The 27,549-nt window shown below is 39.4% G+C and overlaps 1 non-coding gene and 2 pseudogenes across 1 annotated transcript; all 3 read right to left on the bottom strand.

Moving 5' to 3' along the window:
- Positions 1 to 222: 222 nt before the first annotated feature.
- Positions 223 to 4,823, bottom strand: LOC122703380 (annotated as a pseudogene).
- An 8,596-nt stretch (positions 4,824 to 13,419) lies between these two features.
- Positions 13,420 to 13,491, bottom strand: TRNAC-ACA. The gene has a single exon. It is a non-coding gene; the product is annotated as a tRNA-Cys (tRNA).
- A 5,742-nt stretch (positions 13,492 to 19,233) lies between these two features.
- Positions 19,234 to 20,149, bottom strand: LOC122678174 (annotated as a pseudogene).
- Between the last annotated feature and the right edge of the window lie 7,400 nt (positions 20,150 to 27,549).

Raw genomic sequence — 27,549 nt, forward strand, 5'->3', positions numbered from 1 at the left:
AGAAGAAACTATGTACTAAGACTTCTAGGTTCAAGGTTGATATTCCTAAGCTATTATTCCTGAGATATCATATTTTTAAGTCATTTGTATCATAGACTTAATAAAGAACTCGAGAAAGTACTCAAAATTTGCATGTTGTTGGCCTAACAACACTTCCCCTAACTTGATCTGACCTGTATGAAACCACCTTATTGTTGTATCTATATAATCAAAATATGAATTTTATAGAAGATGTTGCTTTTTCCACAGCCTTTGTTAAGGCACTCTTGACCTCTCTGTTCCTCAGGCTATAGATCAGTGGATTCAGCATGGGGATGACCACGGCGTAGCACACAGACGCCATTTTGTCTGTGTCCATGGAATGGCGGGAGCCGGGCTGTAGGTACATGAAGGCGCCTGCCCCATAGAAGATGGAGATGGCGGTGAGGTGGGAAGCACAGGTGGAAAAGGCCTTCTGATGTCCTTCTGATGAGCGCACCCTCAGAATAGTGACAAAGATAAACAGGTAAGAGATCAGGATGACCAGGACAGAAACGATGATATTAAAGCCTGCCAAACTGAAAAACACCATCTCACTTCTCTTGTTGTCTGAACATGAGAGAGCCAGGAGAGGAATAGAATCACAGAAAAAGTGATCAATCACATTGGTTCTGCAGAAAGAGAGACTGAATGCATTCCAAGTGTGCACAGAGGCCTCTAGAAAACTAAGAACATAGCATCCTACGACCATCCAGGCACACACTCTTGGTGTCATGATGTTGGTGTAATGGAGTGGTTTACACACCGCTGCATGACGGTCATAGGCCATTGAGGCCAAGAGAAAAGTTTCCATAATGAGAAAGCCACCAAAAAAGAAAAACTGAGCGGCACAAGCATTGTAGGAAATGACCTTGTCTTCCATGAGGAATCCTGCCATCACTTTGGGAGTGACGGCTGTGGAGTAAGCAAATTCCACCAGAGAGAGATTGCTAAGGAAGAAGTACATGGGGGTGTGGAGACGAGAGTCCAGCAGGATCAGCGTGATCACCCCCAGGTTCCCAACCAGAGTGAGGAGGTAGATGAGCGTGAACACGAGAAAGAGTGGGATCTGCAGTTGTGGGTCACCAGTTATCCCGGCAAGAATGAACTCAGTCACGAACGTACTGTTTTTCTTTAGGGTCAGTTGTACATTTTGTGAGTGTCCTATAGCAATAAGGGGAAAAAAAGGAACTGTTAAGTAACTGAGTCAAAACTATTATAGTGTCCAGTGTATGGATGTGGACTTGGACGATAAAGAAAGCCGAGTGCCAAAGTATTGATACTTTTGAACTATGATGTTGGAGAGGACTCTTGAGCATCCCTTGGGCTGCAAGGAGATCCAACCAGTTCATCCTAAAGGAAATCAGCCCTGAATATTCATTGCAAGGACTGATGCTGAAACTGAAGTTCCAATACTTTGGCCACCTGATGCAAAAAACTGACTCATTGGAAAAGACCCTGATGCTTGGAAGGATTGAAGGCAGGAGAAGAAGGGGACAACAGAAGATGAGATTGTTGGAAGGCATCACTGACTTGATGGGCATGAGGTTGAGCAAACTCTGGGAATTGGTGATAGACAGTGAAGCCTGGCATGCTGCAGTCCATGGGGTCGCAAACAGTCAGGCATGACTGAGCAACTGAATTGAACTGAGCTGAATATTTTATATCAGAATTCTGTAAATTTCACTAGCCCAATAACAAAACATCATTTTTAAACTGATAGGCTTCCCAAGTGGCTCAGTGGTAAAGAATCCACCTGTCACACAGGAGATGCAGGTTCAATCCCTAGGCTGAGAAAATCCTCTGAAGAAGGAAATTGAAACCTACTCCAGTATTATTGCCTGGGAAATCTCATGGACAGAGGAGCCTGGAGGGCTATAGTCCATGGAGTTCCAAAGAATCAGTTATGACTTAGAGACTAAATAGCAACAACAATAGGAAAATAGACTATTCTAGCTTGAAAGAGTTTGTAGATAGTACAACCCAATCTTCTAACCTAGTAATTGATAAAAATTTAAGTTCAGAAAAAGAGGTAACTTATGAAAATGACTTCCCTCATGGCTCAGATGGTAAAACGTCTGCCTACAATGCAGGATACCGAGGTTTAATCCCTGGGTTAGGAAGATCTCCTGGAGAAGGAAATGGCAACCCACTCCAGTATTCTTGCCTGGAAAATCCACTGGACAGAAGAGCCTGGTAGGAAGTCCAGGGTTGCAAAGAGTTGGCTACGACTGAGTGACACATATGAAAAATTACAAGATTTTTACTAAATGAGATATGTTGGCATCACAAGTCAGACTTTAAAAACTGATACAGAATAGTCATGTAATAAAATAGGTTACTGCAATTTACTTCATTTCACTACTATTGTATCAAGGGGAATATAATTGATCTTCTAACAACAGAAGTCTTAATATATTATGTTCTAGGTTCCTTATTGCAAAATTCAGAGTTATATTGAAGAAAGAAGAGAAAACCACTAGACCTTTCATGCATGACCTAAATCAAATCCCTTATGAATATACAGTAGAAGTGACAAACAGATTCAAGGGCTTAGATCTGATAGACTGAGTGCTTGAAGAACTATGGACAGAGGTTCATGACATTATACAAGAGGCAGTGGTCAAGATCGTCCCCAAGAGAAACAAATGCAAAAAGGCAAAATGGTTGTGGGCCTTAGGAAGTATCGCTATGAACAAAGCTAGTGGAGGTGTTGAAATTCCTGCTGAGCTATTTCAAATCATAAAAGATGATGCTGTGAAAGTGCTGCAGTCAATATGGTAGCAAATTTGGAAAACTCAGCAGTGGCCACAAGACTGGAAAAGGTCAGTTTTCATTCCAATCCCAAAGAAGGGCAATGCCAAAGAATGGTCAAACTACCACACAATTGCACTCATCTCACATGCTAGCAAAGTAATGCTCAAAATTCTCCAAGCCAATCTTCAACAATACGTGAATTGTGAACTTCCAGATGTTCAAGCAGTATTAAAAAAGGCAGAGGAACCAGAGATCAAATTGCCAACATCCATTGGATCATTGAAAAAGCAAGAGTGTTCCACAAATACATCTACTTCTGCTTTATTGACTATGCCAAAGCCTTTTACTGTGTGGATCACAACAAACTGTGGAACATTCTTAAAGAGATGGGAATACCAGACCACCTTACCTGCCTCCTGAGAAATCTGTATACAGGTCAAGAAGCAACAGTTAGAACTGAACAAGGAACAACAGACTGGTTCCAAACTGGGAAAGGAGTATGTCAAGGCTGTATATCGTCACCCTGCTTATTTAACTTATATGCAGAGTACATCATGAGAAACTCTGGGCTGGATGAAGCATGAACTAGAATCAAGATTGCTGGGAGAAATTATCAATAACCTCAGCTATTCAGATGACACCACCCTTATGGCACAAAGTGAAGAGGAACTAAAGAGCCTCCTGATGAAAGTGAAAGAGGAGAGTGAAAAAGCTGGCTTAAAACTCAACATTTAGAAAACTAAGATCATGGCATCCGGTCCCATCACTTCATGGCAAATAGATGGGGAAACAATGGAAACTGACAAATTTTATTTTTTTGGACTCCAAAATCACTGCAGATGGTGACTGCAGCCATGAAATTAAAAGATTGTTGCTCCTTGGAAGAAAAGCTATGACCAAACTAGACAGCATATCGAAAAGCAGAGACATTACTTTGCCAACAAAAGTCCGTCTAGTCAAAGCTATGGTTTTTCTATTAGTCATGTAGAGATGTGACATTTGGACTATAAAGAAAGGTGAGCACTGAAGAATTGATGCTTTTGAACTGTGGTGTTGGACATACTCTTGAGTGTCCCTTGGACTGCAAGGAGATCAAACCAGTCAATCCAAAAGGAAATCAACCCTAAATATTCTTTGGAAGGACTGATGCTGAAGCTGAAACTCCAATGCTTTGGCCACCTGATGTGTAGAACTGACTCATTTGAAAAGACCTTGATGCTGGGAAAGATTGAAGGCAGGAGGAGAAGGGGACGACAGAGGATGAGAGGTTGGGTGGCATCACCGACTCAATGTACTTGAGTTTGAGAAAGTCCAGGAGTTGGTGATGGACAGGGAGGCCTGGCATGCTGAAGTCCATGAGACCGCAAAGAGTCGGACATGATGGAGTGACTGAACTGAATTGAGTCTTCAGTAGCCTCAGAGGATAATAGGAAACATGCTCAGTTGCTCGGTCATTTCCAACTCTTTTGACCCTATGGCCTTAGCCTGCCAGGCTCCTCTGTCTATGGGATCTCCCAGGCAAGAATACTGGAGTGGGTAGCCATTCCCTTCTCCAGGAGATCTTCCAGACCCAGGAACAAAACCTGGGTCTCCTGTATTTTGGGCAGATTCTTTACCATCTGATCCAGACCCCTGGGTCAATAGGATACATAGAATGTATAATTCCAACACAGTAGGCTACTGTAGAAAATCCTGTAGAAAGAATAAAGACATCCAGAGAATAAACATTAAAAAAGTGGTTCCAAGCTAGAGACATCTGGGTCCACAATCCTGCTCCATCCTGTCCTAGATGACTGACTCTGGGTATCACTCAACACCATTTGTCCATCAGTTTTTTTCTTGAACTCATCATCAAACTGGAGTGACAATGAAACCTGGCATGGTAGGCTTTTACACACTATGACTAGGACAGAGTTATTTGTTTCTGTATTGATTATAGGAGTGGATGTTGTGATCGAGGAATTCCAGATAACTGTAAATCAAACATCTTATGTCCTCACTCACTCCATTTGCTTCTGTTCCAGATTACTTCCACTGTCATATTCCATTTATGCCTTCCTCTAACTGTCACACAGTATTTCTCTTCTACTCAGATAGTGGCCAGCACAGCTATACCAAGTATGAATTAATTTATTTTCTGAATCATCCTGTGTATTAGCTAGGGTTTCTGAGCCTCGGTTTCTCCATATCTAAAGTTGATGCAACAATATTTCCTGGCACTTAGTAGGATTCAATCAATGCAGATAATCTTACAGTTAGAAGATAGTGATGGAATCTATCAAGGGACCTAAAATATAAGGTCCTGACATTAAGGAAATAGATTTCTGAGGTAAAGGAAAGCTCCCATGTCAAGAATGAAGTCTGAGATGCTATAATTTCACCCAATTCATTTTCTCTGCATTAATCTCATTAATCTACACAATAGATAATGATGGTGTAGAACAGGGTGGTAGAGAGAAAGGCAAGGAGAAATTACCAGACTCTACATATATTTCTATAAAGTAGAGCTTGCTGGATTTCCTGATGTAGTAAATGTAGGATATTAGAGAAAGAGGGGAAAATGATGATTCCATTTGTTCATATAAATCATGAAGGGAATGGAGTAGACGAAGTAGATGTTTGAGGAAGAACAAGAATGATGATTTCAGATTAGCCATGGTGAGTTGGAGATTCTTCTTGGCTGTCTAACTTAGAAGGGTTGCATAAACAATTGGACTGGTTGCACCAGAATTTATTAATTCTAATTATATTGGCAATTTGCAACTGGTTTAACCTTCATATATCATATTAAATCCACACAGGTAAATCAGACCATTAAAGGAAAGAGTTTGGAGAAAAAAATCAGAGTATGATAATGTTACAAATTTAAGAACATGGAACAATACAGCATTAAAAGGAAAGTGGGAGAGAAAATTGGCAGCACAGAGATGGCTGTGAGGGAAGCCCTGTCCCAGGATGCAGATTTCAGGTGGACAAGTTGGTAAAGGGAACTTCCAGATATCCTGGTTATGCTGATAAATGTAAATCCTTCTGTAAATTCCAGAAGGAATAGAGTGATTTCAGGATTTGGGCAGGAGTGACTTCTGGGTTTAGAAAGAGGGATATGAAGAGATGTGGACATTATTTAACATGAGTTTAGGGCTGACTTGAATTCCTCAGCTTGGTGAATGACACACCAGTAAAGAGAATCAGATTAGTCCTCAGGTCTAATCTCTAGATTAGACTGTCTAGAGGGTGCCAACCAGGCTATGAGGCTGTGGGGTGGGAGGGGAGGGTGAAGGTCTTGACAGGAGCCTGTAGCTGTCCATTCTCTCTGTACTCCTGCTGCTGGTGGTAGGGAGGCACCGGGAGGCATTATCATTCAGAGAAGACTCCCTCTTGGATCCTACTTACCTTAATCAATACTCATATTAGATGTCCCTAAATCTGGGGGTAGAATGTACTGAAAGCATTTCATTTTGTGTGTGTGTGTGTGTGTTTTTAACCATCTTTATTCTCAACAAAATGAAGGAGTCAGTCTTAATCCTGCACTTTCCTACAGGGGAGAAAAAATAGTTTCAAGCACATTCGTGTGTTAACATTAATCTACTGAAAAGGTAGAATTATAAAATGTGTTTAAATCATGTATTGACCTTTTAGCAATCTTTTTTAGTTTTTTGGGGGGGAGGGGGATTGGGTCACCACATATTGGATGTTCAGGACATAATGTAAAAGGATAAAAGATGTCCTGTGCCCTTAGTACAATTCAAATTTGTTCTTCAAAGAATAGCATGAGTTTCAAAGCTTCCATGAAGTCTTCAAAACCTGCTCCTCTCTAGACACTGCCATTCTGTTACAACCTATGGAGCACCACTGACCATCTGGTTACTTATAATAATTTGTTTTGTCTTAATTTAAGCTGTATCTCCCATATAGGACTTCAATACTGTGTAAGCAGATGTACAAACTTAAATAATGAACTAAACTTCGGTAGCTAGAAACTACTGCTGCTGCTGCTAAGTCACTTCAGTCATATCCGACCCTGTGTGACCCAATAGATGGCAGCCCTCCAGGCTCCCCCGTCCCTGGGATTCTCAAGGCAAGAACACTGGAGTGGGTGGCCATTTCCCTCTCCAATGTGTGAACTTACTATTTTCAGGGAGCCACATGCATGCTATGCTTCCATTGATTTATCATCCAACCATGTGAGATATTATTCCCATTTAACATATGGGGAAACTGAAGCTTGCTGACAAGGAGTAATGCAATGAAATCCATTAAACTATCTAATAGCAGAGCTGGTATTTGAAGTAATGTCATTTTGAATCAAAGCTTGAGTTTTTGAAATATTCTCCTTATATTTTATATGTAATCTCTCTACCCCAGCTCTGGGCACAGAAATGTTTTTCATTATATTGGTCTATTTATGAATGAATAAAGAAACCAGGGCGGCGAAGAATTGATGCTTTTGAATTGTGGTGTTGGAGAAGAGTCTTGAGAGTCCCTTGGACTGAAAGGAGATCCAACCAGTCCATCCTAAAGGAAATCAGTCCTGAATATTCACTGGAAGGACTGATGCTGAAGCTGAAACTCCAGTACTTTGGCCACCTGATGTGAGGAACTGACTCATTGGGAAAGACTCTGATGCTGGGGAAGATTGAAGGTGGGAGGAGAAGGGGACAACAGAGGATGAGATGGCTGGATGGCATTGCCGACTTGAAAACATGAGTTTGCATAGGCTTGGGGAGTTGATGATGGATAGGGAAGCTTGGCATGCTGTGGTCCATGGCGTCACAAAGAGTCAGACACTACTGAGCAACTGCACTGAGCTGATTCATGAATGACTAATTAGTGAGTGTGTTATTCACAAGTAATGTGGAGAAATAAAGAGCATGGACTTTTGGAATCGAATATACAATTAGCTGTTGGGAATTTAGCTAATGTACTTTCTTTCTGAATCCAATTTGAATAACAAGGACTATATGCACATGTTTATAATCAAATTCCTCTTCCCTCTATCAAGAAAGAAAAGGAAAGGAAAGGATACATCTACATTTGAAAGTTACATAAGTTTTGAATAATGCCAATTAATAAGCCACATTAAATGCTAGAATTTGTTCAGTAATTCATCCAACATTCATTCTTTCTCCAGCTACCAAGTCCTTACAATACATGAGGTCTGGAATGATATAAAAAACATATTCCCTGGTCAGAAAGTATAGAAGACCAAAAGAAACATATAAAATGTTGATTATTTCAGATATTTCTATTCTTTATTCCCAAGCAGAGAGCACTGTTTTTGTCCCTCAAGCCAGTGGGGTGGTACCATGGTCTCATTTATTTATGCTATAGTTCACTGGCCAATGCATCTAATAGTTAATCAATCTAGGTGCCTAATGCCAGCAAATCTTCAGAATAAAAACTAAAGTCCAGGATCCCTCATTCCCATATATTCTTTATTCTAGTGTGATTTTTACACCTCTCCTTTCAGTGCATTTTTATAGTTGGTCACTTAGCCAGGGTCCCCCTTATCTTATTTTTCTCTATTCCTTCTCTTTTTCATTAATGTTGTTAAGTACTCTCCAAATTATAATAAAATTTCAAATTGAGATCCAATTTGATACTCTCAAAGAACTTGGGATTAGCCAGCATAGCTAATATTACCATACTCCAAGAGAGGAACCTAAAATTGAAAAAGGTTTAACAACTTATCCAAGCTCTACAAGCTCATGTATGGCAAAGCAGGGACTCAGGATCCTCTTGTTCCTTTATTTATTATTTTTTTGCAAGATAAATACATATCCTCCTTAAGAATTTCCATGTTATTTGTGACTCAGTCTGTCATTAAAAATCACAGACATATAGTGACATTCAAAACATTCAGTATTCAGTTATGAATAAATCAAGAGGGAAATAGGCACCTTGATATATTTTCCTGGTTACCTCTGGCCCTGAGAATTTATACAAATTGTAAATTTGATCAGAGGCTTACCTGGCTCCCTGAAAAACGAATAAGCAAATTCACTGATTTCACATATGAGACTCAAATCAGAAATTCAATTCATAAAAGACGAGAAACACTCAATTGAGATGTTCTTCTTAGTCTTTAATCAAAGGGGAAAAGTTCTTCAGAACAAAGAGAGATTCAGAAAAAAAGCAATGCCACAGAAGTAGCTAACATGATTGTACGGTAAGAGTTGCTGATCTGTCTCCTCAGATAAGTCACTTAATTGCTTTATGTCACTATGTGCTCATTTATAAAATGGAGATATTAGAAAGGCAGCCCCAGACAACACCCTTGCTGAAAGACCACTGCTGTCATGAGAAAAGAAGACAATCCCTGTAGTGTCCTGAAAATGGCGATCATCATAAGCAAAGTCATGAGTACTTGCAGGTATTTGCCCTGGTTGTTACTGCAGGCTCCCAGTTTGGGGAGATCTCACTCCGGGGAGATGCCATAGAAGGTAACAGCCACCACTGACAATCAGTTGAATGAATGAATGGTTAAGGAACTCTGGCACTTGGCCTTTTACATATAAAGTCAAATGTGCTTGGGAACTGAAAAAGAGAGTTATACACCCATGGAACTCTCAGAAGACAAAGCTCCCATGAGAGCAACAATAGGTCCTTACCTCAGACTACTGGACAAAAAGTGATGAATGTGTGCATAGGAATCCAGTTCTGCTTGCTGAGGTAGACTGTGAGTGTATTACCATAACTTGTATTAATTCTCTTTGATGATGCTAAAATCAAGTTACACTGTTACTTCTAGGGCCGAATATTGGCATAAACATGGAATAACAGACAGAAGTCTGTTATTAAGCCAAATTGATTTCAGACAGAATTGCATGCCTTAATTCATCTCAAACATTTGCACCATTGACAGGAATTATTCATTCATTCATTCAATTGTGTATTGGTCCCAGATGAGTCTAGGCATAGTCCTGGCCATAACCATAGAAAACAAGCATGTTCATAGTCTCACATGCTTAGGTTTATAGGAGAAGACAAACATTAAGCAAACTCACATACAAGGGTACACAATTATAAATAGAACAAGATGCCCACATGAGAATGAATAATGAAAATCTACTTTTGCAAATCTTCGTTTATCTGACTGTGTTGGATCTTAGTTGGCACGTGGATCTTCATTGCACAAGGCGGGATCTTTCGTTGTTTCAAGTGGGCTCAGTTGCTCCTCTGCATGGGGGATCTTAGATCTCGGACCAGGGATCGAATCTGTTGCCTAAATTGCAAGGCAGTTGCAAGCTGGATTTCTAACCAGTGACTACTATAGGGAAGTCCCATAAAACATACTTTCAATGACAGGCAGAAGGTTTTCTCAGGAGAATCAGCACCTCAGCCAATACATGAAGGATGGATAGACATAGTAAGAGTGAGTGATAGTCATTCAATCGTGTCTGACTCCTTGCGATCCCGTGGACTATAGCCTGCTAGGCTCCTCTGTTTCATGCAGTTCTCCAGGCAAGAATCCTGGAGTGCACTGCCATTTCCTTCTCCATCGCATAGGAAGGATTGCCCAAACAGAGTGAAAAGCTACAGTGTCTTCAAGTTGTTAAAGAAGTTGGCAGAATCAAAAGAAGCCAGAGGGACCGCAGCACAGTTAGCAATACTTGTTCCTTGAAAGTTTGTTTTCAATGTCCTCACCAGAACAAAAGTTCATAAACAAATACAAACAAACAAAAATGCCCATCCCAAACACCAAAATTATCGGGAGGAATGATTGGTGTGGACCATAGGACCAGCATGGACAACTGGTAAGAATAACTCAAATCTTGTCCTGCATAAAGCAAAAACCACTGGGACTAACAGTTAGGTTCAGATTGGTGTACATTTTATTCCCACTAATTTGGAGACATGCATCGTTGTGTGCCAAGCCATAACCTATTTCTCAAGGAGAATCCATCATTCCTAAAATCCATTTCTTATAGCCTATCAGTTTTAAAAGCCCCAGTGCAGTAATTCCTAGAATTTTCCTTGTCATATTGTGTTGCATGGAAAAATCAGTTCAGATTCTGCTTTTTTGACTTTGTTTTAGATGCTTTTGTCATTAAAATCATACATAATGGCCTGCCTCAGAGAATCCTGCTCCTCTGCCTGACTGTTGATCTAAAAGCCTTTGTTCAGAACTTTGTCCATCTGGAGATGTCAGGAAGGAAGAAATTAACACACTCCCTGCCTGATGCTTGCCATCCTAGGATATATTTGCAAGATTAATGGACTTTTTTCTTTGTTTCCTGATCCATAAAAGAACCTGGCATCCAGACCCCATAAAACGGTTATTTTGAGACATTAGTCTGTATCTTCTCAATCACTCAGCTCTCTCTGATTCACTGGCCTGTAATTCATTCTCTCCAATTCATGCATCTAGCAGAGCAAGCTTAGACTCGGTAACAATTTGAGTAATTCATGTCTACACTACGGAGGCATGACTAATGGAATTCTCATGCACCAGAGTATTGAGACCATCTTAGACTACCAGTGTTTGTTGTTTATTGTTTTCATCCTGGTAGAAATAGCTGCTACTCTCATTACTAGAAATGCATTAGAATCTTTCTTCTAAGTCCATGGTTGGACTATAGACTGTTAGAGATGTAAGGATATAAAGTGCACACAGGCATATCTAGATTTAAATACCAGATTTTCCATTTTGTACTATGAAACCCTAAACATTTAGGTAACATAGACATGGTACTACTGTATACATCACTGTATCATAATATACTTGGAAAGCAACTTTTATATATAGTCTCATTATAGTGCCTAAAGTGATAATCACTCAAAAATGTTATTATGCTTATTGTTATTCTTTTATTAAGTCTCCCTTAAGAACGCACAACATATTAAATCCTTTTTTTTCCCCAGAAAACATAGACGCTTACGCTTTAAATTGGAATATAAAACGTGCATACAAATTATTATGCTGCAAATAAAAAGTGATGATTATGGTCAGAAAATTACAAGTCAGTTGCTATTAGCGTTTAGAATGACTGCAATGCTGTCTTCATTAACAGTGTAACGTATATATGTTGAAGGGGGAAATAGAACAGGCTCTATCTCGAGAGCGGGACTCCATCTTGGGCTGGACTGTGGACTCTGAGCTCTATGCCCAGTACCTATGGAAACAACACAGCAACTGGAAAGCCAGGCCCCTGGAAGGAAGAGCCCCAGGGCTCTCCATCGCCCTAAAGAATACCCTAATTATCTGTGTAAATTGAAATTAAAGTCGCTCAGTCGTGTCCGACTCTTTGCGACCCCATGGTCCCACCTCATGGACCCACCAGGCTCCTCCGTCCATGGAATTTTCCAAGCAAGAGTACTGGAGTGAGTTGCCATTTCCTTCTCCAGAGGATCTTCTCGACCCAGGGATCGAACCAAGGTCTCCCGCGTTACAGGCAGATACTTTACCATCTGAGCCACCAGGGAAGCATTATCTGTGTAACCGAATAGAATCATACATTCTATTATGCTTATTTGGGTATGACCACAGGCCCATTGATAATTGTCCAGTGTTAACTACCTAGGCTTAAGGCATATGAATTACAGGTTAACTTTGATTGTATCTTTCTTTTTCCTTTGTTCAGACTAGTTTCAGGGAACCTTATACACTTAGGGTATATAAGGCTTTCACAAAAACTCTTTGGGGTCCTTGGCTAAGAGGAAACTCTGCCTTGGGTCCACTGGTGAAATAAACTGCATTGTCTATCTGCATTGTCCTTCTGAGTGAGTTTATTTCCCGGAACATGTGGCTACAATGATACGTGTGTGCATACATATATTATATGGGCTCACTGGGGGCTCAGCTGGTAAAAAAAATCCTCCTGCAATGCAAGAGACCTGGATTCAAATCTGGGTTGGGAGGATTCCCTGGAGAAGGGAAAGGCTACTCACTCCAGTATTTTGGCCTGGAGAATTAATGGACTGTATAGTCCATGGGATCACAAAGAGTCAGACACAACTGAGTGACTGACACTTTAACTTATCTATAATGTAGATTATGTTATTTGCATAACATATGTATGACTGCTAAGCATATATTATATGTCAGGCTAAATCTAATACAGTACTCACAAAAATCCCCATATAGACATTATTACTATCATCTTTTAAAAATAAGAAAAAAAAAGACACATTTGAGAAGTTAAGTAACTTCCAAAGAACACACAGCAGGTACATGTGAGAAACCAAGCTACAAAAATCCCATGTATGACATTTAAACTTCATGCTCTTCTCCTAGGAAGGGTGTGCATACACACCACAGAACAGTGGGTATATGGTAGAAGTGGATCACAGTGAGACTGCTTGTCTCAAAAATTGATCCATGGGCATCTAGTTCTTTAATATGGTGATATTTTTTCAAGTATTCTTAATATACTGTGTAACACTTTCATGGGTATTATTTATCTGTGATTCTAAAGTTAAGTTTAGATTTGGCAAATCCAATGTTTTCCCAACTTTATTTAATTCTGGACCTACTTGTAAAGGAACTCCTATAAACTGTATACAGCATAGTGAAAGTCAAGTCGTTCAGTCGTGTCCCACTCTTTGCCACCCCATGGACTGTAGCCTACCAGGCTCCTCCATCCATGGGATTTTCCAGGCAAGAGTACTGGAGTGGGTTGCCATTTCCTTCTCCAGGGAATCTTCCCGACCCAGGGATCGAACCTGGGTCTCCTGCACTGTAGGCAGACGCTTTACCATCTGAGCCACCAGGGAATTTATATAGCATAAGTTTGAGAATAAATGTAGCAACGTAATTCAAAATACTCCTGAGTTCCTCAGATTCATCATGATATTTTCATTTAATGAAAGTAAAAAAGTAAATATGAAAAACAACCAGAGAAGAAAACTAACCGTTATTTTGGCAAGAGCCACAGTGAGAATGAATGCAGCTTTCTCAACATAAGCAACCAATTCAGGGTTGAGTGGAATGACCTAATTGCCTGTAGGTCTATCCTGACAGAAATACCAAAGGAGGTTCTTCTAGGAAAAAGTTCCAAAATGAAAAAAAGAGAAAGTTAGACATAATACTGGAAAAAACTATGTCAATAACACAAATAAACATATTGTGTTTTAAATATTGTTTAAAAATCTTCTAAAGTTTTAATTGTATGTAAACTTAAAATATTTGACAATAAGAGCAAAAGGGGTGGGAATCAATCAGAATTAAACTGCTATATAGTTCTTTCATAATGAAGAAAAATAAATATTAAGGTACAACTTAATAAGTGAAGGATGAAAGTTGCAATAGTAGGGGACCAAAAAAAGGAAAATTAAGTACTTAGTCTGAGGTAACTCTAATCCAAATGAAAGAAAAAAATGAAATAAAACGCTGGTGTGTTGAATAGAAACAAGAGGCAGATTTCAACCAACTGTATCAGTTATTAATTTGTGTCAAAGTCCTACAACTTCCCTTTTGAACTGAAATATATTGAAATGAATATCTTATATATAGGTATCAAACACGTGATAATATAAAACACTTATTTTCTAACTGTTAAAAAAAATGACAGGATGGCTTAAATATGAAAATGGTCAATATTTTCTAAAGCTACTCCAAGATGCAATCCCAATTCCTTTTCTACTGATTTTTTTCTACTCAAGTCACAGCACCATAACAACCAACAACCCTACAGGATGAGGTTGGATGAAAGCTTAAAAGGAGAAGCAGATTATGGTTTCCCCTCTGTATGGTCCTAAATTACCTCTTTTAAATAGAGGGAATATTGACATACTATATCAATTTCAGATGTACCATGTAATGATTTGATATTTGTATGTATTGCAAAATGATGATCATAAAAGTCTAGGTAACATCCATTCCGATACATAGTTACAATTTTTTCCCTTGTGATGAGGATTTTTAAGATCTGCTCACTTAAAAACGTTCAAACATGCAATATAGGAATATGAACTTTAGTTAGTATGCTGTACATTATACCACCCATGATTTGTTTACTTTATAACCACAAGTTTGCACCTTCTGAATTATCTTATCTGATTAATTTGAATACACCTTTTGGAGAAGGAAATGCCAACCCACTCCAGTATTCTTGCCTGGAAAATCCCATGGAGAGAGGAACCTGGTGGGCTACAGTCCATGGGGTTGCAAAGAGTCGGACACAACTGAGCGACTTCACTTTTCACTTTTGGACCATAAGTGGATTCCTTGACACTACACTTCAAACCTCAAAGTCCTCCACTCTAGATTTCTCATTTCAGAGGGGAACAAAAGTGAAATCCTTCACTACCCTTAGTCTCACTTTCTGTATTGTTTTAATGGAATTAGTGATTCCCACCCTTGATGTTTCATACAGTGGTTTGGAGATGAAATAAGATGGAGGATGTGAAATGCTCAGTAAATCACTCAGTCTACATAAAGATTCTTCCTGTTATCAGAGAGTGCTGTCCAAGGTCATTCTGACTAACGTATTACAGCAGTGTCACTGTGAAGGGAAAGGCCTCCAGCACTGAGACCCCCTTGCAATAAAATAAAATCAAGTGAACAAGGTGCCCGGGGCACCAGGTTATTCTCACTCTAGTGAGACTGAATAAAGTCCGATTGGGACTGAAGGGGTTTCCCTAGTAGCTCAGAAGGTAAAGCGTCCACCTGCAATGCGGAGACCCGGATTTGATCCCTGGGTTGGGAAGTTCCCCTGGAGAAGGGAATGGCAGCCCACTCCAGTATTCTTGCCTGGAGAATTCCATGGACAGAGGAGCCTGGTGGGCTACAGTCCAGGGGGTCACAAAGAGTCGGATAAGACTGAGCAACTAACACACACACTGGGACTTAAGGGTCTGATGACAAATGTCTTGAAGGGGACTACTCTGACATGAAGCTCTCAGGAACAAGCTCTCCTGTGATCCATCCACAGGCCCAGGCCTCATGTACTGAATATTTTAATTAAAACCTTGCCTGTGGGGACCAAGTACTTAGGGAACTAATTAAGGAAAGTCATGGGTGTTTGAGTTGGTATTTCTTCTCCAGTATACCCATCTGTTCTCAAAAATAAAGAAAAAGAGGCTATTAGCAATCTTGGAGGGTGTCCCTGGTGGGTCAACTGGAAAAGAATCTGCCTGTAATGCAGGAGAACTGGGTTCGATCCCTGGGTTGGGAAGATCCCCTACCCACTCCAGTATTCTGGCCTGGAGAATTAAAGGACTGTACAGTCCATGGGGTTGCAGAGTTGGACACAACTGAGCAACACTCTTGGAGGCAACTGATGTGGACCTCAGAGCCGGAAGGAAAACACCAAAGGCTTGGGCATCGAACCACAAAGCCTCAGACATTACTTCCATAAATCCTGTGGGGTTTTCTTTCCCTTTGGAAGTAAATATCTTTCTGTGCCTGTTGTTCCCCTTGAATTTGGAAATCTTAGCCTGATTGGAGTAAAATCTAGCAAATGGCAAGTATTCCAGCTTTATTCTAACCCAATAATAATCTTGCTTCCCTTTTATGTATATTTCATACCTTTAGATGAAACTATATTTCTCAGGTTTCTTACAGTCTTATAAGTATCGAGTGGTTTTCCAAGTAATTCATTTCTAAGTGGTAAAGAGAGACCACACCTTCTCATTCTTACACGTAGTAACACTGATATATTCCACACGTGACTCGAAAGGTTTCTGTAAGTGAAACGAAAGAGTATGATAAAAATTCATGGTGGATAATAACCATACACTCCTATCACATTTGCAAGGAAATTTCCTTGTGTGTAGGAAGAAAACTTTTATAGCAAGCATGTATATGATCTCTGCCACAATCCAAAAAGTTAGTTTAATTAGAATTTTATCAGTCTGATTTTAAGGGAGCCTAAAATATACAACCTAAAGTATTCAACTAAAATAAACAGATGGGCGGGGAGGACTGGTATACTGCAGGCCATGGGGTCACAAAGAGTCAGACATGAGTACTTGACTGAACTGAACTGAACTGAAAACATACAGCAACCAAACAAGTAGTGGGAAATAATTCTACACAGCCCCACTCAAATGCAAAGTATAATGGGAAAATTACATCCTATTCTGATCTCTGATGAGTTTGTCAAATTTCTTCTAAATAATGATGATTACTTTTATTATTTCCACCTTCATTGAAATATTATTGTTCTATAACATTGTATAAATTTGATATACACCAAACTGATCATATACATACATATATATATATATATGTGTGTGTGTGTGTGTGTATATATATATAGGCTTTCCCAGGTGGTACTAGTGGTAGAAAACCTGCTTGCCAATGCAGCAATGCAGGAGATGAAAGAGACATGAGTTCGATCCCTGTTGGGAAAATCCCCTGGAGGAGGGTATGGCAGCCCACTCCAGTACTCCTGCCTGGGAGATCCCATGGACAGAGGAGCCTGGTGGGCTACAGTCCATAAGGTCGCAAAAGCCGGACGCAATTGTAGCAACTCAGTACATACACAAGCAGAGCTCAAATATTGTTCTGCCAGAAGGAATCACAATTAGCTTCAGACTGGAAAATTTTTCCCCACTAATTTGAGAGAAGAAATCAAGATGTCAGGGGAAGAGGTGTGTTCTTTACCAGCTGAGCCACTGGGGAAGCCCGAAGCAAGTATTCTCCAATTAAAAAAAAAAAAAAAATCTTCACATGGAGCAACACTCACCAAAAACCAAGTGGAGACTGGCAGAAAGACTTTGAAGAACCAAGGTTGTAAGAAAGTTCTATACGGAATCAGATTGGAAGGGAAGAGAAACAAACAGTTTGGGACCTGTGCCCCTGGAAAGGGCCTCAAAAGAGGGGATTACAGGGCAAAGATCCTCCCTGGAGAGAAAGTGGTTGTAGCCGCATGTTCGGTACCCCAGCCTGGGGGTCTGACACCAGGAAGATGAGTCCTGTCCGCTGGTTAGACAAACTGGACTAATAGGAAGCCTGCAAGACCACATATTAAAAACTTAAATTAACCTGGAAGGCTTTCAGATTTTTGCTGTTGAGTATTATGTTGGTGTGAGTTTTCCATAAAATGGCCTTTACACATTGAGATATGTTCCCTCTATACACACGTTAATAATAATTTTATATCATGAATGGAAAATGAATTTTGTCAAATGTTTTTTTGACATTGCTATACTATCCAAAGAAATCCACATATTTAAGGCAATTACTTTCAAAATACCCATGACATTTGCATCCATGATATTATCATGTGATTTTTATCTTTCCTTTTGCTAATGTGGTTTACCACATTGATTGATTTCTGGATGGTGAGCAATTCATGTAAAATAAATGAAAGAAATCTTATCTGATCATGTTGTTAAATCTTTAGATTTCTTTAAAAGATATCTTCGTAATTGTCGTCATAACACAGAATGATTTGTAGTGTTCTGACATCCAAAAATTGAGGCATAGGCTAGATTATTCATAGAGATTGACAAGGACCAATCAGGCCAACTTCTACTTTGAGCTTAAATGCCAGTCTCTAAGTTGGCAGCCTGACTTTAAACAGGAATAAAGGGAAATAAAATGTGTCCTAGGCTGAATACCTGATGATAGAGTCATCTTATTTTAAAATCAAATGTTATTTTTATTTCCATAAATTAAAATATGCCTATATTATTATTTTTCTTGTCTTATACTCTGGTCTAATTTTTAAATTAAAATTTTCATGAAAATGAAAGTGTTATCCCCTCACTCACGTTCGGCTCTTTGCGACTCTGTAGACTCTACCCCACCAGGCTCCTCTGTGCATGGGATTCTCCAGCAAGAATACTGGAGTGGGTTGCCATTTCCTTCTCCAGGGGATCTTCCTGACCCAGGGATTGAACCCAGGTCTCCTGCATTGCAGGCAGATTCTTTTCCATCTGAGCCACCAAGGAAGCCCCCAAATTGTCATAAGAAGATGTACATTCTGGATAATGAGCTGATAAATATGAAAATTGAGCAAGTTAAAGATGACCATATAATTATGCTTATTATCATTGAAATAGGAAAAAAAAGAAAACAAAACATTAAGCAATAAAACGATAGCCAGGATATTTGGCACCAAGTTTATATTTAAGAATGCATTATCAGACACCAAAATCATTGTTTTATTAAATTATATAATATATACTACAAATACATTCTAATAGCCTAATCTCATTTATACTGAAGCCATTTTTTGTCCATTCATGAATGTGTGATTTACATGAGGTTTCCATAAATGATGTTTCTTTGGGCATTTACTTGATATACACTGAATGAAATGAGAGTGGAGCTGATCATGTGAAATAATGAAATGCAGTTAAAGAGAAATTTTATATAAGATGTCTGAGTTCAAGGTTGATACTACCTAAACTATTTTTCTTGAGATATCATATTTGTAAGCCATTTGCATCATACACTTAATAAAGGATTTGAGAAAGTACATCAATAATTTATAAAACTGTTGGTCTAACAAGTCAATATTTTCCCTAGCTTGATTGGTACATAGGAAATGTGTTTCTATTTAATTAAATTTTGAATCTTATAGAAGACTTTGCCTTCCCCACAGCCTTTTTTAACGCCTTCTTGACCTCTTTGTTCCTCAGGCTATAGATCGGCGGATTCAGCATGGGGATGACTATGGCGTAGAACACAGAAGCCACTTTGTCTGTGTCCATAGAATGGCGGGAGCTGGTTTCTAGGTACATGAAGGAAGCTGTCCCATAAAAGATGGAAACAGCAGTGAGGTGGGAAGCACAGGTGGAAAAGGCCATCCTGTTTATCTTTGTCACTATTCTGAGGATGCGCTCATCTGAAGGGCATCAAAAGGCCAACCAAAAGAAATAAAACGATCTCACTTCTGTTGCTGTCTGAGCATGAGAGAGCCAGGACGGGGGTAACATCACAGAAAAAGTGATCAACCACATTGGATCTGCAGAGAGAGAGACTGAATGTGTTCCAAGTGTGCACAGAGGCCTCCAGAAAACCAAAGACATAAAACCCTATGACAATCCAGGCGCACACCCTTGGTGTCATGATGGTGGTGTAATGGAGTGGCTTACACACCGCTGCATGACGGTCATAGGCCATTGAGGCCAAGAGAGAACTTTCCATAATGAGAAAGACTGCAAAGAAAAAAAACTGAGTGGCACAAGCATTGTAGGAAATGACCTTGTCTCCTGTGAGGAATCCTGCCATCACTTTGGGAGTGACGGCTGTGGAGTAACCGAAGTCCACCAGAGAGAGCTGGCTGAGGAAGAGGTACATGGGCGTGTGGAGACGAGAGTCCAGCAGGATCAGCGTGACCACCCCCAGGTTCCCAACCAGGGTGAGGAGGTAGATGAGAGAGAAGGTGAGGAAGAGCAGGATCTGCAGTTGTGGGTCATCAGTTATCCCGGCAAGAATGAGCTCAGTCACGACCGTACTGTTCTCCTTGGGGGTCATTTGTGCAGTATGCGAACAGCCTGTAGCAAGAAAAAAGAGGAGCTTGTTAGCAACAGAGTTAGAATTATCATTATGTCCAGTATATACCTTGTATCAAAATTCTTTGAATTTCACATGGGCGTAATAACAAACTGTAATTTCGAAACATTGGTGAAAAATAGATTGTTCTAGCTTAAATGATTTTGGAAATAATACAACCCTATCTTCTATCTTAATAAGTTATCAAAATTAAAGTTCAGAGACAAAAGGCAACTTACAGAGAGTCACTGGATTTGTTATTAAATTAGATATGTTATCGTCACAATTCAAATTTTTATACACTTTATTGAATATTTACTCAGTAAAATAGGTCCCTGTAAATTACTTCATTTCATTTCAATTACTGCTATTGTATCGAGCAGTGTTATATTCTACTGAAACATAGTTTAGTATATCATTTTCTAGTCTTCAGTAGTCTCAAAGGATAATGGGATACAAAGAATATGTAATTTCCACAGATTGGGATACCGTAGTGAATCCTGTACAAGGAATAAAGATGTCTAGAGAATAAAAAAAAAGTTAAAAGTGTGAGTTCAGAATAGAGACATCTGGATGCACCTTCCTGCTCCATCCCGTACCATGACTGACTTCGGGTATTACTCAATATCATTTGCCCATCAGTTGTCCCTTGAACTCGTTGTCAAACTGGAGAGATAATACAAACTGGCATTGCAGGCTTTTATGTATTATGGATAGGTCACAGTTACCGTCTATGCATTGATTTGAGAAGAAGATTAGAGGAATTCCAGGTAACTAGAAAATTGAATGTCCTGTATCCTGATGCATTTTATTTGCTTCTGCCCCAAATTTTTTCCACTATCATATTCCACTCACGCCTTCCTCCAACTTTTCATACAATATTTGTTGTCTACTCACATAGAGGACATTACAGCTATACCAAGTAAGAATTCATTTTTTTTCCCAGAATGACATTGTCTGTTAACTAGTGTGTCTTAGCCTCAGTTTATCCATCTATAAAATGGACGCAATGACATTGCCTGGCACTTAACAGAATACAATCAATGAAGATATTCTTACTGTTAGAAGGTAGTGACAGAATCTCTCGGGACTCAAAATGTAGGTGAGGATAAGGAAAATGTACATGTGAGAATGACGTCTAGTACACTATGATTTCACCCATTTCATTTTTCTTTGCATTAATCTCATTAATCTATGTAACAGATGCTGATGACTTGGAGTAGGCTGGTAGTGAAAGAGGCAATGAGAAAGTTTTCAGTTCTAAATATATTTCAAAATAGAGCTGGCTGGATTTCACAATGTATTGAACATAATACTTTAGAGAAATGGGAAACAGTGATGACTCCATTTTTTGTATAGCAACAGAGGGAATGGTGTAGAAGAAACAGATGTTTCAGAAAGAATAAGAAAGATGATTTCAGATTAGTCATGGTGAGTTTGAGATTCCTTTTAGCTAAAAAAAGTTTGAATAAACAATTGGACCAATTGCATCAGATTTTATTAATTTGAACTATATTTAGCTCAGTTCAGTCACTCAGTCATGGCCAGCTCTTTGCGACCCTATGGAATGCAGCACGCCAGGCCTCCCTGTCCATCACCAAGTCCCAGAGTTTACTCAAACTCTTGTCCATTGAGTCGGTGAAACCATCCAACCATCTCATCCTCTGTCATCTCTTCTCCTCCCGCCTTCAATCTTTCCCAGTATCAGAGTCTTTTCCAAGGAGTCAGTTCTTCACATCAGGTGGCCAAAGATTTGGAGCTTCAGCTTCAGCATCAGTCCATCCAAAAAACTATATTGGCAATTTGCTAATGGTTTAAACTTCACATGTCATATTAAATCCACAAAACTAGAAAAGACCATTAAAACCTAAATGAAGGAGCTTGGAGAAAAAAAAATCAGGGTATAATAATGTTGTAAAGTCAAGATCATGGGACAGTATAGCCTCAAGAAGAAAGGGGATAGAGACTGTCACCACTGAGATGGTCTCTAGGGAAGCCCTGTCCCAGGACACAGATTTCAGCTGGACAGTAGGTTAAGGGAACTTCCAGAGGAGAGTTTCTGGTTATGCTGATGACTGGCTGTCAATTTCAGAAAGAAGAGAAGAATGATTTCAGGAGTTGGGCAGGAGTGGCTGTGGGGCTTGGAAATAGGGATATGAGGAGATGTGGACTATTTAACAGCCATTGAGGGCTGTCCTGAGATTCCTCGTCTTCATGGTGAGTGACACACCAAAAAAGAGAATAATGAGATTAGTCCTCAGGTCTCTAGGTAGCGGGTGACAGCCAGGCCATGAGGTTGGAGAGTGGAGGGGAGGGTGGAGGTCTTGACCGAAAACGCAGGTCCCCACTCCCTGTTTCCTCCTGCTGGTGTGGTGTGGAGGCCGTGGGAGGCATCATCATCCAGGGGAGGCACCTTCCTGGTTCTCACTTACTCTAATCAATACTCATATCATTTGTCCCTAAATCTAGCGAGGGGGGCGGAAACGTGCTGAAAACATTTCATTTTGTTTTCTATCATCTTTGTTCTCAACAATGTGAAAGACTGTCGTAAGTCAACACTTTCCTACAGGGGAGAAAAAATAGTTACAAACACAATCTTGTGTTAATATGAATCGGTGGCTCAGACGGGAAAGCGTCTGTCTGCAATGCTGGAGACCCGGGTTCGATCCCTGGGTCAGGAAGATCCCCTGGAGAAGGAAATGGCAACCCACTCCAGTACTCTTGCCTGGAAAATCCCATGGACGGGGGAGCCTGGTAGGCTATAGGCAAGGGGGTCACAAAGAGTTGGACACAACTGAGCTCTACAGTCCAGTTCACTGACAGAATTATAAAAGGTCTTTGAATCATGTATAGACTTTTTAGCAATCTCTTTTACAGATATTTATGGATCAGATCATCACATATATGGTGTTCAGGACATAGTTAAAAATTGAACAAGCTACTCAGTGCCCTTAGTACAATTCAAATTTGTTCTTCAGAGAATAACATGAGTTTCAAAACTTCCATGAAGTCTTCAAAAACTCCTGCTCTCTAGTCACTACCTTTCTGTTATAACCTATGAAACACCATTGATCACTTTGTTACTTGTAATAAATTGTTTCATCTTAATTTTAGATTCATCTCCCATATACATCATCGATACTATATAAGCAGATGCACAACTTTAAATAATGAATCAAATGATGATAGTCAGAAACTACTGAGCACTTTCTATTTTCAAGGCACCTGAAATATACGTGCGTACTATACCTACATTGATTTATCACCCAACCCCCTGACGCATTATCGATCCCCATTTCACATGTGGGGAAACTGAAGCTTGCTCACAAGGAGTTACACAGTGAAGTCCATAAATCTAACAAGTAGCTGGGTTGGTATTTGAAGTCATGTCATTTTGAATCAAAGCCTGAGTTCTTGATCACCAAGAAATACTCTCCTAATATTTAATATATAGTTGCTCTACCCCAGCTGGGGCACAAAATATGTTATTCATCATATTGGCCTGTTCATGAATGACTAATTTATTGCATGCCTTATTCACAAGTAATATGGAGAAATTAAAATTATGGGTTTTGGAATCAAATATACAATTAGCTACTGGGAATTTAGCTAGTATACTATCTTTCTGAATACAAGTCGAGTAACAAGAAATATATCCACACATTTTTACAATAAAATTCCTCTCCTGCTTCTATCAAGAAAGAAAAGGAAGGGAAAGATTACTTCCATATTTAAAAGTTATATAAATTTTGAATAATACCAATTAATAAGCCACATAAAGTACTGGAATTTGTTTAGTAATTCATCCAACAATCATTTTCTCTCTAGCTACTAAGTCCTTACCGTGTATCAGGTTGTGTGCTTTTCTAAGATCTAGAATGATATAAAAAACATTCTCTGATAAGAAAGTATAGAAGTACAAGAGTAATATATAAAATACTGATTATTTGGGATATTCCTATTCTTTATTCCCAAGCAGAGAGCATTATTTTTGTCTCTCGGGCCAGTGGGATGGTACCAAGGTCTCATTTACACTATAGTTCACCAGTCAATTTATCAAATAGTTAATCAGTTAATTAACTATTAACTGAGTGCCTAATGCCAGCAAAGTTTCAGAATAAAAGCTAGAGTCCAGATTACTTCATTCCCATAAATTTTTCATTCTGGTATGGTTTTTTATGCCTTTTATTTCAGTGCATTTTTATAGTTGGTCACTTAGCCTGGGTCCCCCTTATTATTTCTCTCTATTCTTTCTCTTTTTTCATTAATGTTATGTGCTCTCCAAAATTATAATAAATTTTCACATTGAGATCCAAATTGATACTCTCAAAGACCTTGGGATTAGCCAGTTGTTAACTAGTAATACCGTACTCCAAAAGAGGAAGCTAAAAGTGAGAAAGGGTTAACAATCTGTCCAAGTTCTAAAAGCTCATGTAAGGCAAAACAGGGACTCAAGACAGTCTTGTTCCTTTTCTTTTTATACAATGTAAATACATATTCTCCTTAAGAATTTCTATGGTATTTGTAACACAGTCTATAACTAAAAATCACAGACACCTAATGACATCCAGTATGTTGCATAAAACATTCAGTATTCAGTTATGAATAAATCAGGAGGGAAATGGATGCCTTGATATATTTTCCTGCTTACCTCTGTCCCTGAAAACATATATAGACTGTAGATTTGATTGGAGGCTTACCTGGTATGCTGAAGAATGAACAGGCAAATTCATTGATTTCACGTATGAGTCTTGAATCAGAAATTCAATCCATAAAAGATAAGAAACATTTACTGAGATTTTCTTCTAAGTCTTTGATCAAAAGGGAAAAGAACTTTGGAGCGAGGAGAGACTGAGAAAGCAATGCCACAGAAGTAGCTAACATGGTTGTATGGTAAGAGTTGCTGGTGTCTCCTCAGATAAGTCACTCAACTGCTTTAAGTCACCTTATATTCATCTATAAAGTGGAGCCATTAGATAGGCAGCCCCAAACAACATCCTCCCTAAAAGACTACTGCTGTCATGAGAAAAGAACAGAATCCCCTATAGTGTCTTGAAAATGGCGATCATCGTAATCAAAGTCATGATTATTTCTCCTGGTCATGACTACAGGCTCCCAGTTGGGAGAGATCTCACTCTGGGGAAGGCCATAGAAGGTAATAGACACCATGGACAAGCAGTTGAATGACTCAACAGTCGGGTAACATTTTATGGTCCATTTACATGGTCTTTTACCTTTAGAGCCACATGGAGTTATCGGGAACTGAAAGAAAGAGTTATAAACCTTTGGAATTCTCAGGGGACAAAGCCCCCATGAGAGCAAAAATAGGGCCCTATCTCAGACTACTAGACAAAAAGTGATGAACCTGTGCATAGGAATCCAGTTCTGCTTGCTGAGAGAGATCGTGATTGAATTAACATAGCTTGTATTAATTCTCTTTGATGGTGCTAAAATCAAGTTACATCATTACCTCTAGGGCCCCATATTGGCATATGGAAACATATGGGGAAGCATGGGGAAACACAGGGACAGAAGTCTGTTATTAAGCCAAACGGATTTCAGAAAGAATTGCATGCCTTAGTTCAACTGAAACATTTGCACCATTGACAAGAATTATCCACTCATTCAAAACTGTGTTGGTCCCAGATGAGTTTTGGCATAGTCCTAGCTACGGGTGTACATATCCAAAGAAAACAACCATGTTCATAGTCTCACATGCTTAGGTTTATAGGAGAAGACAAACATTAAGCAAACTCACATACAAGGGTACACAAATATAAAAAGAACAAGATGTGTATATGAGAATGAATAATGAAAATCTGCTTTTGAAAATCTTCGTTTATCTGACTGTGTTGGATCTTAGTTGGCACGTGGATCTTCGATGCACGAGGCGGGATGTTTCGTTGTGTCTAGCAGACTCAGTTGCTCCTCTGCATGGGGGATCTTAGATCTCGGACCAGGGATCGAATCTGTTGCCTAAATTGCAAGGCAGTTGCAAGCTGGATTTTTAACCACTGACTACTATAGGAAGTCCCATAAAAACATACTTTCAATGACAGGCAGAAGGTTTTCTCAGGAGAATCAGCACCTCAGCCAATACATGAAGGATGGATAGAGGTAACATACTGAGTGTGACTGATAGTCATTCAGTCTTGTCCGACTCTTTGTGACCCCATGGACTGTAGCCTGCCAGGCTCTTCTGTCCATGCAGTTCTCCAGGCAAGAATCCTGGAGTGGGTTGCCATTTCCTTCTCCATCGCATAGGAAGGATTGCCCAAACAGAGTGAAAACCTATGGTGTCTTCAAGTTGTCAAAGAAGCTGGCAGAATCTAAAGAAGCCAGAGGGACTGCAGCACAGTTAGCAATACCTGTTCCTTGAAAGTTTGTTTTCAATGGCCTCACCAGAACAAAAGTTCATAAACAAATGCAAAGAAACAAAAATGTCCATCCCAAAGACCAAAATTATCGGGAGGAATGATTGGTGTGGACCATAGGACCAGCATGGACAACTGGTAAGAATAACTCAAATCCTGTCCTGCATAAAGCAAAAACCATTCAGACTGATGATTAGGTTCAGACTGGAGTACATTTTATTCCTACTAATTTGGAAACATCATTGTGTGCCAAGCCATAACCTATTTCTCAAGGAGAATCCATCATACCTAAAATCTATTTCTTATTGTCTATCAGTTTTAAAAGCCCCAGTGGAGTAATTCTTAGAATTTTCCTTGTGATATTTTATTGCAGGGAAAACCCAACCTTGATTCCATATCACAACTGTTTCTTTGACTTGCTTTTAGTTACTTTTTTATTATTATTATTATAATCATACATAATGGCTTGCCTCAGAGAATCCTGTCCCTCCGCCTGACTGTTAAAGAGCCTTTGTTCAGAACCTTGTCCGTCTGGAGATGTCAGGAAGGAAGAATTAACACATCCCCTGCCTGAGGTTGCCATCCTAGGATATATTTGCAAGATTAATGGACTTTTTACTTTGTTTCCTGATCCATAAAAGAACCTGGCATTCAGACCCCAGAAGATGGATATTTTGAGACTTTAGTCTGTATCTTCTCAGTCACCCAACTCTCTCCACTTCATTGGTCTGTCATGCATGGAGGAGAGCAAGCTTAAACTCGGTAACAATTTGAGTAATTAATGCCTACTCTATGGAGGGGTGATTGAATGGAATTCTCATACACCGGAGTATTGAGACCACCTTATAATCTTAGACTGCCAGTGTTTGTTGTTTATTGTTCTCATCCTGGTAGAAACAGCTGCTCTCATAACTAGAAATGTATTAGAATCTTTCTTCTAAGTCCATGGTTGGACAGTGTCTATATAGTGTGAGAGATATGAGCATATAAAGTTCAGACAGACTTATC

Source organism: Cervus elaphus, chromosome 1, assembly GCF_910594005.1.
Source record: "Cervus elaphus chromosome 1, mCerEla1.1, whole genome shotgun sequence".
Taxonomy (NCBI): domain Eukaryota; kingdom Metazoa; phylum Chordata; class Mammalia; order Artiodactyla; family Cervidae; genus Cervus; species Cervus elaphus.